Raw genomic sequence first — 12,784 nt, 5'->3', positions numbered from 1 at the left:
ACACACACATGCTGGAATATTATTCAACCATGAGAAAAAAGGAAATGCTGCCATTTGTGATAACATGGATGGACTTAGAGGGCATTATGCCAAGTGTAATAAGCCAGACACAGACAAATATGGCATGGCATAACTTATATATGGAAACTTAAAAAGCTGAACTCATAAAAACAGAAAGCAGAATGATGATTAGGAGAGGCTGAGGAAAAGGATAATTGGGGAGATGTTGTTTAAGGGTAAAAACTTCCAATAAGGGTAAAAACTTCCAACGAGAGATAAACAGGTGCTGCAATTTAATGCACAGCATAGTGATTATAGTCAACAGTACCGTATCATAAATTTCAAAGTTGCTAAGAAACTAAATAATTATTCTCATCATAAAAAAAGAAGAACTATGTGATGGGATGGAGGTGTTAGACAACACTAAGGTGGAAACCATATTGTAATATTTGGATGTATCAAAACAACACATTGAATACCTTAACCTTCCACAATATTATGTTAATTATATCAATAAATATTTTAAAAATATCTTTAATGAAATGCATAAATATCTGGCCATTTAAGCAAAACTGGTTGTTCATATTTGAATTGTAGGAGTTCTGTGTATATCCTAGGATATAAATTCTTTAACACAGTTTGCAAATATTTTCTCATAGTCTCTGGCATGCTAATTCATTTTCATAATGGTATCTTTTGATAAACTGAAGTTTTTAATTTTGATGAAATCTAACTAATCAATTTTTTTTGCTTATTGCTTTTTATGACCTGTCCAAGAAACATTTCTCCATCAGTAAGATACAAATAAAAGTTTTCTTGTAAAAGCTTTATAGTTTTTAGGCCTATTTGTCTCAAATTACTTTCTGTGTTTGATGTGAGGTAGAAGAAATCCCTATGCTTTTGTTGAATGGAACATAACATACTTTTCCAATGAATGGAAATCACTGTGTATTATATTTTACCCAAATATACCAGGTTTTATTTTCCCAAATGTGAAAACAGGGGTACTGGAGATGTTATTTGTTCAGTGTACTTCTAGACTTAAAAAGATTTGAGAGTGTAAGTAATCACAAATAACATGACCGTGTCTTTATAGCAGTCTTTTAGGTGACAAATCAGAAAATCTGAACCACCCTGGAAACAGAAATCTGTATGTGGTAAGTAATATTGTCGGAGAAAGGCACTGATTATGGTAAATGACCTAATGCAGTTCTGGTATAAAAATATCAGTTGAAGAGCTCCATTCTAATCTGGTGTCCAATCCAGATGGAATGCCTGAATATTAAAGTGACCAATTATAATGTAAGTGTTGAGATGTACTTTCTCATATACTTTAATCTTCATCACAAAGAAAGCAAACACGAACTTTGAAAAACTGAAAGTTTTATCTGCTACTGTAATACTGACTAGGTGATTCAGTTTGTTACCTTTGTTGGTGAGTTTCATAGCCAGCAGCAGTATCAATACAGAATTACAAAAAAGAAGATGCTCTATTATTGAAAAATTTGTGTAAAGTGTGGATGTTTCTTAATCTGACTCCGATGTGTACTTTATATTTCTTATACCAAACACAAAAATATTAATTTTATCAATCTTAGAACATCCTATTACTCACTTAAGAGAGACAGGAAAGTAGAGTAAATATAAATGAATGAAAATAGCAAAACTACTTATTTTAGTAGAGTATCTTATTTTTCCAGCGTTTGAGTCATAGAAGACATCAAATTTTTATATATGTAAAACTTGTTATATGAGTAAAATACAAATAAAGAATACAATACAGAATACAATAAAGAATTCTTAGGCATATAGTAGTAACCATAACTCTCATACTAGCAAAATAGCCATTTTACAAATGTCCTTTTCTGGAACACAAATAATTTCTGTGATTTTTTTTTTCTGCCAGTTGAACAATCATGTCAGTTCTTTTTTTTGTTGATAGGATACATGACATTGACTTTTGAATACTGAACAGCCTTGGATACCAAGAACACATGTCATTTGGTCTTGGTGTATACTTTCTTTTTATACATTGTTATTTAATTTATTAATATTTACTGAAGACTTTTTGCATCTGTATTCATGAGAGATGTTGGTGTGTATTTTCTTTGTATTGTCTTTGTGTGGTGTTGGTTCTGGGTAATACTGGCTTCATAAAATGAGTTAGGAACACTACCTGTTGTCTTCTTTTCTATGTCCTAGGAGAGACTTTGTAAAATTTTTCTTTGAATATTTGGTAGAATTCTCCAATAAAAACCTCTGGACTTAAGAGATTTGGCGGGGGGGAGGTCTGCACTTTAAAAATTATGAATTTAGTTTCTTTAATAGGACTATTCAGATATTCAGAATTACCTTATCTTGATTGAGTTTGATAGCTTTTTTAAATTTTTATTTATTTATGATAGTCACACAGAGAGAGAGAGAGAGAGGGGCAGAGACACAGGCAGAGGGAGAAGCAGGCTCCATGTACCGGGAGCCCGACGTGGGATTCCATCCCGGGTCTCCAGGATCGCGCCCTGGGCCAAAGACAGGCGACAAACTGCTGCGCCACCCAGGGATCCCGATAGTTTTTGGTTTTAGAGGAATTGATCCATTTATTCTAATTCATTAAATTTATGAAGGTAAAGTTCTTTGTAGTATTCCTTTATTACCCTTTTTACTGCCTACATGATCTACCAAGTAATTTCCTCTGTCACTTCTGATTTTAATAACTTGCATTTTCTCTGTTTCATTGTTACTTTTACTACAGGTTTGTTAATTTTATTAACCTTTCCAAAGAACCAGCTCATTGCTTCACTGATTTTTCTCTATTGTTTTCCAAGGTTTAATTTTATTAATTTTTTATTTTATAATTTTCTTCCTTTTGTTTACTTTGGGTACATTTTGCTTTTTTTTAGTTTTTAATAGTAGGAACTTGGATTATTGAATTTGAGGCCTATCATTTTTCTGATATAAGCATTTTGTGTTATCAGGTTTTTTGGCTCTGCTATAACTCCATCCATAACTTCATATATTGTATTTTCATTTTCACTTAGTTCTGTGTTTTGTTTTGTTTTGTTTTTTAGTTCCTTTGAGACTTCTTTGACCCTTGGGCTGTTTAGCAGTACATTATTTAATTTCCAAAAATTGGAGATTTTTTTTGTTCTTACATTACTGATTTCTAGTTTGACTCAATTATAGTCAGAGAACATACTCTGTATTGTTTCAGTTCTTTTAACTTGTGGGGTTTGGTTTATAGTCCAGAATATGGTCTAACTTGATTGTTTCTAGGGAACCTGAAAAAATGTTTATTCCGCTGTTTTCAATGGAGTCTATAAACGTCATTTATATCCTACTGCTTGGTCATATAGTTGAGTTCCTTTGTATCTCTGCTCATTTTCTGTTTAATAGTTCTAGCATATGATGCAAGTGGGATGCTGAAGGGACTGACTGTAAATTTTGGCTGTGTCCATCTCTCTTTTCAGTTCTTAGTTTTTATGTATTTTGAAGCTCTGGTCTTTGGTTCAGTACACATTTAGGATTCCGTGTCTTCTTGGTGGGTTGACCCTGTTATCATTATGTGAGATTCCATTTTGTTCCTAATAATTCTCATTGATCTGAAGTCTACTTTACCTAATAATGGTATATCTATCTTCGATTTTTCAATTAATGTTTTTAGATCCTTTTAACCTACTTATGTTCTTATATTTGACATGAGTTTCTTATAGACAGCATGTAGTTGGGTTGTGCTTTTATCCATTTGGTTAAGTTCTTTTTTTTTTTTCTATTTTTAGGGGGGTACATTAAAGTAATTCTTGATATGTAAGGGCTCAAATCTACCATTTTTGATCCCCTGTTTCTCAGGGTTCTATTTCTGTTTTCTTGGTTTACTTATGGATTACCTGAATATTTTTTAGAATTTTGTTTTAATTAGAATGTTCTTTACTGTATCTCTTTTTTAACTTTTCTTAGTGGTCGTTATAGGTGTTAAAATGAACATACAGTCTCTTTTCCTCCCTGGCTGCTTGAAGCTCAGCCGCCATCATGAACGACACAGTAACTATCCAGACCAGGAAGCTCATGACCAACTGACCACTTCAGTGGAAACAGATGGTCATTGATGTTCTTCACCCTGGGAAGGCAATAGTACCTAAGACAGAAATTCGGGAAAAACTAGCCAAAATGTACAAGATCACACCAGATGTCATATTTGTATTTGGATTCAGAACCCAATTTGGTAGTGGCAAGACAATTGGCTTTGGCATGATTTATGATTCCTTGGATTACGCAAAGAAAAATGAACCCAAACACAGACTTGGAAGACATGGCCTGTATGAGAAAAACAGCACAAAGAATGCAAAAACAGAATGAAGAAAGTCAGGGGAACTGCAAAGGCCGATGTTGGTGCTGGCAAAAAGAAGTGAGCTGAATATTGGACAACAGGAGTAAAGATTCTGCAGTGGCTTTATCTGTAGTGATTCTGTAGATTTTTCATGAGAAGCTTAATAAACTAAAAACATTAATGTGAAAAAAATAAATAAAATGAACATACATATGTCATCAGAGTCTACTGGTTGGTGTCACCATTTATCACTTCAAGTAAAGTATAGAAAACTCCCTTTCATTTAGGCCATCTTGTTTTTATATTTATATTTAAAATATAATTGTTACAAGTATTTACTCGTACTAAGCACATCAGATGAGATTATAATTTTTGCTTCCATCATCAAATATGATTTTAAAAAATCATAAGGATAGTCTATCATATTTACTCTTTTTTATGGTCTATTCTATTGGCCTTTTTCTAAATGTCTGAGACTTCTTTTATTATTTTCTACTTAGAGAACATAGGTCAGCTGATCTTTAAAGGTAAGTGTATAACAGGGGAAGTTGGGGAGGATGCATGAGGTAGGTGATAGGGATTAAGAAGTGCACTTGTGAAGAGCACTGGGTGATGTATGGAATTGTTGAATCACTATATTTTACACCTGAAACTAATATAATACTGTATATTAACTATACTGGAATTAAACTAAAATGAAATTTAAAATTTTAAAGAAAGGTATGTGTACTACTTTTAAATTTGTCTGAAATTTTTTTATTTCCTATTCATTTCTGAAGGATATTTGCTAAATACAGAATTTGTGGTTAATGGTTCTTTTCTTTCAGCATTTGGAAAATGTTATGTGGCCTCCTTCTGATTTCTATGATGTCAAGTGAGAAATTCACAGTCTCTGGTAGTACTTTCCTATAAGTAGTACATTGTTTCTCTCTGATTTAAGATATTTGGCCTTGACTTTTATTTTTTAAAGTTTAATTATGATATGATTTGGCATGGAATTTTGGGGGGTCTGCTCTATAGGTTCATCTCTTTTATTAAATAGATATAATTGTTACCCATTTGTCACCCTTTTTTTTTCTGTAAATTATTTTCAGCTCTATTCTCTTTCTCTTCTTCTTTCAGTTCTCCAGTAATAGAAGTTTAGATCTTTTGATATTGTTTTATAGGCTCTTAAGTCCATTTTTGTGAGTGTCTGTGTGTGTGCGTGTTTTAAAATCTGTTGCTGTTGTTCAGAGAGCTTATTTTCTAAAGTTCACTTTCTACTCTCATGTTCATTTGTTATCCAGCCTATCCAATGAGTTTTAAACTTTTGTGTTTGTATATTTGAATTCTATAATTTCCATTTAGAAATTCCCATGTCTTGTATTTGGTGAGATTTTTAAAGTGTATTTGTAATTGTTTATTGAAGCATTTTTATGATGGCTACTTTTTTTTTTTTTTTAGTTTTTTAAATATTTATTTATTTGAGAGAGAGAGAGAGCAAGCATGGGAAGGGGTGGAAGGAAAGCAAGAGGGAAACTTTAGCAGACTTCTTGCTGGGCTCAGAGTCCAATCTGGGGCTTGATCTTATGATCCTGAGACCATGCATGACCTGAGCTAAAACCAAGAGTTGGATACTTAACCAAATGTGACACCCAGGGGCCCTATAATGGCAACTTTAAAATCCTTGTCAGATAATTGTAACATCGGATCCCTCTGTTTGTGACTTTGTTTTTTCATTAGTTTTGATTTTCCTTCATCCTAGTATAAGCAGTGTCTTTTTAGTTGTAATCTGCAAATGGTATATTGTTATTCATTTTATTTAAAGCTTACACCTTAGCAAGTAATCATATTGTGTCAGTTCAGTGTATAAGTCTTGGCCCACTTATGGAGGCTGCAGTTCCAATGATAATTTAGTGCTGAGTTTTTGTAGTGCTATTACGAACTTGTTTCACCTTATGCTGCTGGGAATCCTGTTTGGTCCTTAATGGTGACATCCTTGGGTGTGGAAAGAATGTCCCTGGTCTGATTCTGCTAAGTAAGGGATAGGAGATTTCATTCCTGTGGGACAGAAGGCTTTTCCCTTGGTCCTCTCCCACCCTAGTTGGTGCTATTAGTATAGAATGGAAGGAGTTCCTCAATTACCTGAGCTGCAATTTTTGCCCTTGAGTGTGGACTCAGGTCAAGTCTGGGTGCCTTTTCATTAGTTGAGTGGTTGAATTGGGCAATGCAGAGCTGTTGTGTTGTTATTCAAATTATGGGGTCCCTCATCAATTGCCTTCCTTTTCTTCATCTTTTATTAGAGTTCTCCTTTGACAATCTGGTGTATTATTTCCAGATTTTTTTAGTTGTTCTTTGTATAGAGGAGCATGGAGAGATGAATCTAGGTCATTGTTCCCCAAACTGGAAATTCTGTTTTGTTTTAAGATTTTATTTACTTATTCATGAGAGACACAGAGAAAGAGGCAGAGGCAGAGGGAGAAGCAGGCCCTCTAAGGGACTTGATCAGCAGCCTGATGTGGGATCCTGGGACTCTGGGACCATGCCCTGCATCCAAGGCAGATGCTCAACCACTGAGCTGCCCAGGCATCCAGGTTGTTTGTTTGTTTGTTTGTTTGTTTTAATAAAGAAATGATCAAAGTACTATAATGAGGATTTGAGAGTTATTTTACTTTGGTACTAATATTCCATTGTTTGGATGTATCACAGTTTATTTGTCCTTTTACCTACTAAAGGATCTCTGTTGCATTTCAGTTTTGACAATTATGAATAAAGCTACTATAAACATTTTCAAGTAGGTATTTGTGTGGATATAAATTTTCAGTTCATTTGGAGAAATATCAAGGAGCACAACTGCTGGATTATATGGTAAGAGAATTTATCATAAGAAACTACTAAATTGATTTCTTTTTTAATATTTTATTTATTTATTCATGAGAAACACGGATTGAGAGAGGCAGAGACACAGGCAGAGGGAGAAACATGCTCCATGCAGGGAGCTCGATGTGGGACTAGATCCCGGGTCTCCAGGGTCACACCCTGGGCCGAAGGTGGTGCTAAGTTTACTCTGAGCCACCCGGGCTGCCCTAAATTGATTTCCAAAGTGACTGCACCATTTTGCATTCCCACTATAATGAATGAGTTCCTGTTGCTCCATATCCTTGCCAGCATTTGGGAGTATCATTTTTTTAGATTTTGGTTATTCTAATGGGTATGTAGTAGTCTCTGTTGTTTCATCTTGCAATTCCCTAATGACATGATTTTGAGCATCTTTTCACATGCTTATTTGCCACTTGTATATATCTTTTTTGGTGGGATATCCACAGAGATATTTGCCCATATTTTAACCATTTTGTCTTTTTTGTTTTTGAGTTTTAAAAGTTCTTTACATATTTTGGATAAAAGTCCTTAAGTGTCTTTTGCAGATATTTCCTCCCAGGCTGTGGCCTGTCTTCACATAAAAGCACTTGACAGTGCTTTTTTGCAGAACAGAAGTTCTTACTTTTAATGAAGTCCAGCTTATTTTTAATTTCATGGTTCATGCCTCTGGTGTTGTATGTTAAAAGTCATTGCTATACCCTGGCTCACTTAGATTTACTTTTCTATTATGAGAATTTTATATTTTTGTACTTTACATTTAGATCTAAAATCTATTTTGAGTTAATCCTCTGTCCATTTTTAAATTGGGTTGCCTTTTTTGTTGCTGAATTGAAAGAGTTCATATCCCTCATCACATGACTTGCAAAATTTTCTTTCGGTCTGTAGGTTCTATTTTCTTGATGTCTTTGAAACATAATTTTAAAAAATTCTGATGATGTCCTATTTATCTTTTTTTTATAGCTTATACTTATGATGTTCTATTTAAGTAACCATTTCCTGACCCAAGGTCACAAAGATTTATTCCTAACAGCTTTAGAACTTTATCTCCTACAATTTGATCTATGATCCATTTACAATTAATTTTTGTTTATAATGTGAGGTAGGGGACCAACTTCATTCTTTTGCAGATGGATATCCAGTTGTCACTTGGATCACTAATCACTTGTCACTAATCAAGTTTTTTTTTTTAAGATTTTTATTTATTTATTCATGACAGACACACACACACACTCACACAGAGTGAGAGAGAGAGAGAGAGAGAGGCTCCATGCAGGGAGCCTGACGTGGGACTCGATCCCAGGTCTACAGGATCACGCCCTGGACTGAAGGCAAGCGCTAAACTGCTGAGCCACCCGGGCTGCCCACTAATCAAGTTTTTTGATCACCATTTTCACTCACTTCTTACAGCTTTTGAGGAAACATTCCCTCTTTTTTGCTATACTTCAGAAATTCTTTTTGAGGGATGCCTGGATGGCTCAGCGATTGAGTGTCTGCCTTTGGCTCAGGGCATGATCCTGGAGTCCCAGGAGTAAGTCTCACATCCAGACTCCCTGCATGGAGCCTGCTGCTCCCTCTGCCTACATCTCTCTGTCTCTGTCTCTGTCTCTCTCTCATGAATAAACACATAAAATCTTTAAAAAAAAAAAAAGAAATTCTTTTTCAAAGATTGACAAACTCATTTCTTATTTATCTGAAAATAGCTTTGTTTTGACTTCCTCTTAGGGAGTACTTTCCCCCTTCACTCAAGGCATACCATTACCATTTAGGTTAGTAGTTATTTTCTCTTAGCATTTTGAAGTTATTATTATATCATCTTGCAGCTTCATTTGAGCTATTAAGCCATCCATCAAGCTAATTGCCATTTCTTTGTAATTGATCTTTTTACTTGGGTTGTTTTGAACACCTCTTTGTCTTTATGTACCACAATTTCAGTATAATATACCTGTATTATACTATGTATAGTATGGATTTCTGTTTATTTTCATTTGAGTGTTATCTCTTTTTCATTCTTTGTAGTCTTTCATTATTGTGCCAAGCCATAAGCGGAGTAATTTTTTTTTTTTAATTGTCTCAATCCTCACAACTGCCCTTTTTACACATAAGGATACTGAGACTCAGGGACGCCTGGGTGGCTCAGCAGTTGAGCGTTTGCCTTCAGCTCAGGTTGTGATCCTGGAGTTTGGGGATTGAGTCCCACATGGGGCTCCCTGCATGGAGCCTGCTGCTCCCTCTGCCTACATCTCTACCTCACTCTCTCTCTGTGTCTCTCATGAATAAATAAATCTTTTTTTTTTAATTTTTATTTATTCATGATAGGCACACAGTGAGAGAGAGAGAGGCAGAGACACAGGCAGAGGGAGAAGCAGGCTCCATGCACCGGGAGCCCGACGTGGGATTCGATCCCGGATCTCCAGGATCGCGCCCTGGGCCAAAGGCAGGCGCCAAACCGCTGCGCCACCCAGGGATCCCTGAATAAATAAATCTTTAAAAAATTATCAAATTATATCTTTAAAAAAATATTTATCTGGGTCATATATAGTCAACAAATATTTGATAAATTAGTCTACTTGTCTAAAGTAAAATACTGTTTATTTTTATTGTTATTCTATTTCCACATAAGTCAGTTATAGGTGTAATGAAGTACTCTTGTATTTCCTCAAATCAGAAAGCTTTGAATTTAAAGAAGGAAGTTTGTATTTCTTATCTAACAATTTGATTACATATTTTATCATTAATGTTAATATTCCCTGAGGAGAATATTTCAGTCCTTTATATGCAGTCAGCTCTACATTGTCTACTGTGGTAAAATATGCCTTTGTGCTACCTCCTAAATGTATTAGTTGCCATGGCATTGGGGTATAAATGTTCAGGTTTATTTTTTTTTTAATTTTTATTTATTTATTTATGATAGAGAGAGAGAGGCAGAGACACAGGCAGAGGGAGAAGCAGGCTCCATGCACCGGGAGCCCAATGTGGGATTCGATCCCGGGTCTCCAAGATCACGCCCTGGGCCAAAGGCAGGCACCAAACCACTGCACCACCCAGGGATCCCAACGTTCAGGTTTAATATCAGCCTATGTGTCAGCCTAAGTCCAGTCCAATTCAGTCTTAATTGGATTATCTCGCTTACTTCTCACAATGTTGAGAATAAACTATAGGTTGTATTTTCTTTTATAGATGAGGAATTCTGATTCTTTGAAATTTTGCCAGAGTTTATACAAAGTATAAGTGGCAGAACGACTATTAGAATGTAGGAACTCTGGCTCTAGTATCTGCATTTGTAAACATTTACTGTGGGAATGTATGTAGCTTAACACTACTTTCTACTTTACTTGCATTTAAGTCTATTTTCTGAAGTTTAATCTCCTTTTGTAGATCATCTCCATTAGCAAAAGTTGATAAATTTACTATATATATGTGCATATATTTGTGTGTATATGTGTATGTATGTATCAGATGTGAATGAATATACACACACAAGCACAACTTAATATTAAACATTTGATATTAAAATATTAAGATAGTAGTAGGCTATAGAATAAGATCTATTAAATGAAATCTTGTTTCTAGCTATCATTGCAGTATAATTAAAATAGAAATTTAGATGTCTTTCTAAAAAGTATCTTAAAAAACAGATTTTGCTATTTTCTTCAGAAGATGATTTTAGTATGTAACCATATTTATATCAGAAGTGCTTATGTGTAATCTAAAATTTAAACTAAGAAAATATTTTTGACGTCATTAAGATGGACAATTGTTTGTCCTTTTAAAGCCCTTTAAAGAATAAAAGCAACTTTAATAATTGTGAATTAACCTTGACTAGATATTTTCCAGGTAAGAAACTAATATAGTTCAGGGTTATATGTAGGGTAGTTTTTACTAGTAATTTAGTAATGTGTTTCTTTTTGTCCTTCCTTAGAATTTACATGAGGGGCAATAGTGTCTTCTCTTAACTAAGGTTTATTACCTTGAATATAAGGCAGTTTTCAGGGCCACAGCCAGTGGCGGTAGTGGTGGTGGTGGTGGGCTATAACAAAGAAATGTGCTAGATAAGATGCCCGTAACACCAATGCAAACCCATTTTGTCTTAATAGCATTTATTTAAGGGCAACCAAGCATAGAAATTATACTCACTGCTATGTGGAATACTTTGTGGCAAATCTGGAATCTTTGCTTATGCTTTTATGTAGTTCCATAACAAGGTTATTTTTAAAACAACATACAAAACTGGAATTCCAACATTATTGGATTGACATTTCTAGTTGTAAATTAACACTTCCAGTTGTAAATCTTGAGGAAATTGGCATCAGACTTCAACATATTCTGTTTTCAGTAGGTTAGTGATCTATCATGCTATGGAAAAGAATATTAGTGCTTAAACTTCTTCAAAGCTACATAATTTGATCACTGCTCTCTTGAAAATCTTAACCATCAATTACCAATTAAAATGCCTGTGTCTTTGATTCGTTTATCTCCATCTATTGTTGTGTTAAAGCATTATTATCTTTTACTTGGACACTGTAATGCTTCCATTCTATCCTTCACATTACTGTTAAAGTTTCTACAGTTTAGCTCTAACTCTGTCATGGCCAAATAGAAATGTGTAGAATGATTCCCTGTTGCCCATTGTGTTTCTTTGACCTAACATTTCAGGCTGGTTTTGGTGATTTCATTATCCATCTACTTTTTCAGGTTTATCTCCCATTCTTTTTCTCTTTAAAATTCCCATCATTCATTTCTGGACCTCATAGGTAAGCCAAAATGTTCCCTAAGTAGCTCAACATCAATAGTACTTTTATGATTTTCTTTACACTGCTTTCTTCTTCTGTAGTGGCATTTCCTTGCCTCATGTTCAAAATCTATCAAATATTCTTAGTTCTAATCACTACTCCATGAAGACTTTTTTTTTTAAGATTTTATTTATTTATTCATGAGAGACACACAGAGAGAGAGGCAGAGACATAGGCACAAGGAGAAGCAGGCCCCATCCAGGAAGCCCGATATGGGACTCGATCACGGGACTCCAGGATCACACCGTGAGCCAAAGGCAGGCCTTCAACTGCAGAATCACCCAGGAATCCCTCCATGAAGACTTTCAAACCAAGTTTTACTTTAACTGTTTCTTTTTATAAAACTCATTTTCACTCTTGTAATTCCTTACATATTTGCTATCCCTCTTATTTTTTAAGTTTTTATTTTGGAAAATTTAAGGAATATATAAACAGTATGATATACCCTCATGCACCTATCAGGCAGATATAGAAGTTATCACTGAGTGAAGTAAGTCAATCGGAGAAGGACAAACATTATATGTTCTCATTCATTTGGGGAATATAAATAATAGTGAAAGGGAATATAAGGGAAGGGAAAAGAAATGTGTGGGAAATATCAGAAAGGGAGACAGAACGTAAAGACTGCTAACTCTGGGAAACGAACTAGGGGTGGTAGGAGGGGAGGAGGGCGGGGGGTGGGAGTGAATGGGTGACGGGCACTGGGGGTTATTCTGTATGTTAGTAAATTGAACACCAATAAAAAATAAATTTAAAAAAAAGATATAGAGGTTATCATTATGACATTTTTCTTTTATTCAAATCTTTCTCCAGG

At 34.7% G+C, this 12,784-nt stretch overlaps 1 protein-coding gene and 1 pseudogene across 12 annotated transcripts in view; one reads left to right on the top strand and one right to left on the bottom strand.

The window, feature by feature from the left end:
- The window catches only part of GPHN (gephyrin), a 625,991-nt gene that overhangs the window by 499,534 nt on the left and 113,673 nt on the right, over positions 1-12,784 (bottom strand). The window lies entirely within an intron of this gene.
- Positions 4,024-4,403, top strand: LOC119872877 (annotated as a pseudogene).

Source organism: Canis lupus, chromosome 8 (genome assembly GCF_011100685.1).
Source record: "Canis lupus familiaris isolate Mischka breed German Shepherd chromosome 8, alternate assembly UU_Cfam_GSD_1.0, whole genome shotgun sequence".
NCBI lineage: Eukaryota > Metazoa > Chordata > Mammalia > Carnivora > Canidae > Canis > Canis lupus.
This window is presented reverse-complemented; position numbering and strand designations above follow the sequence as displayed.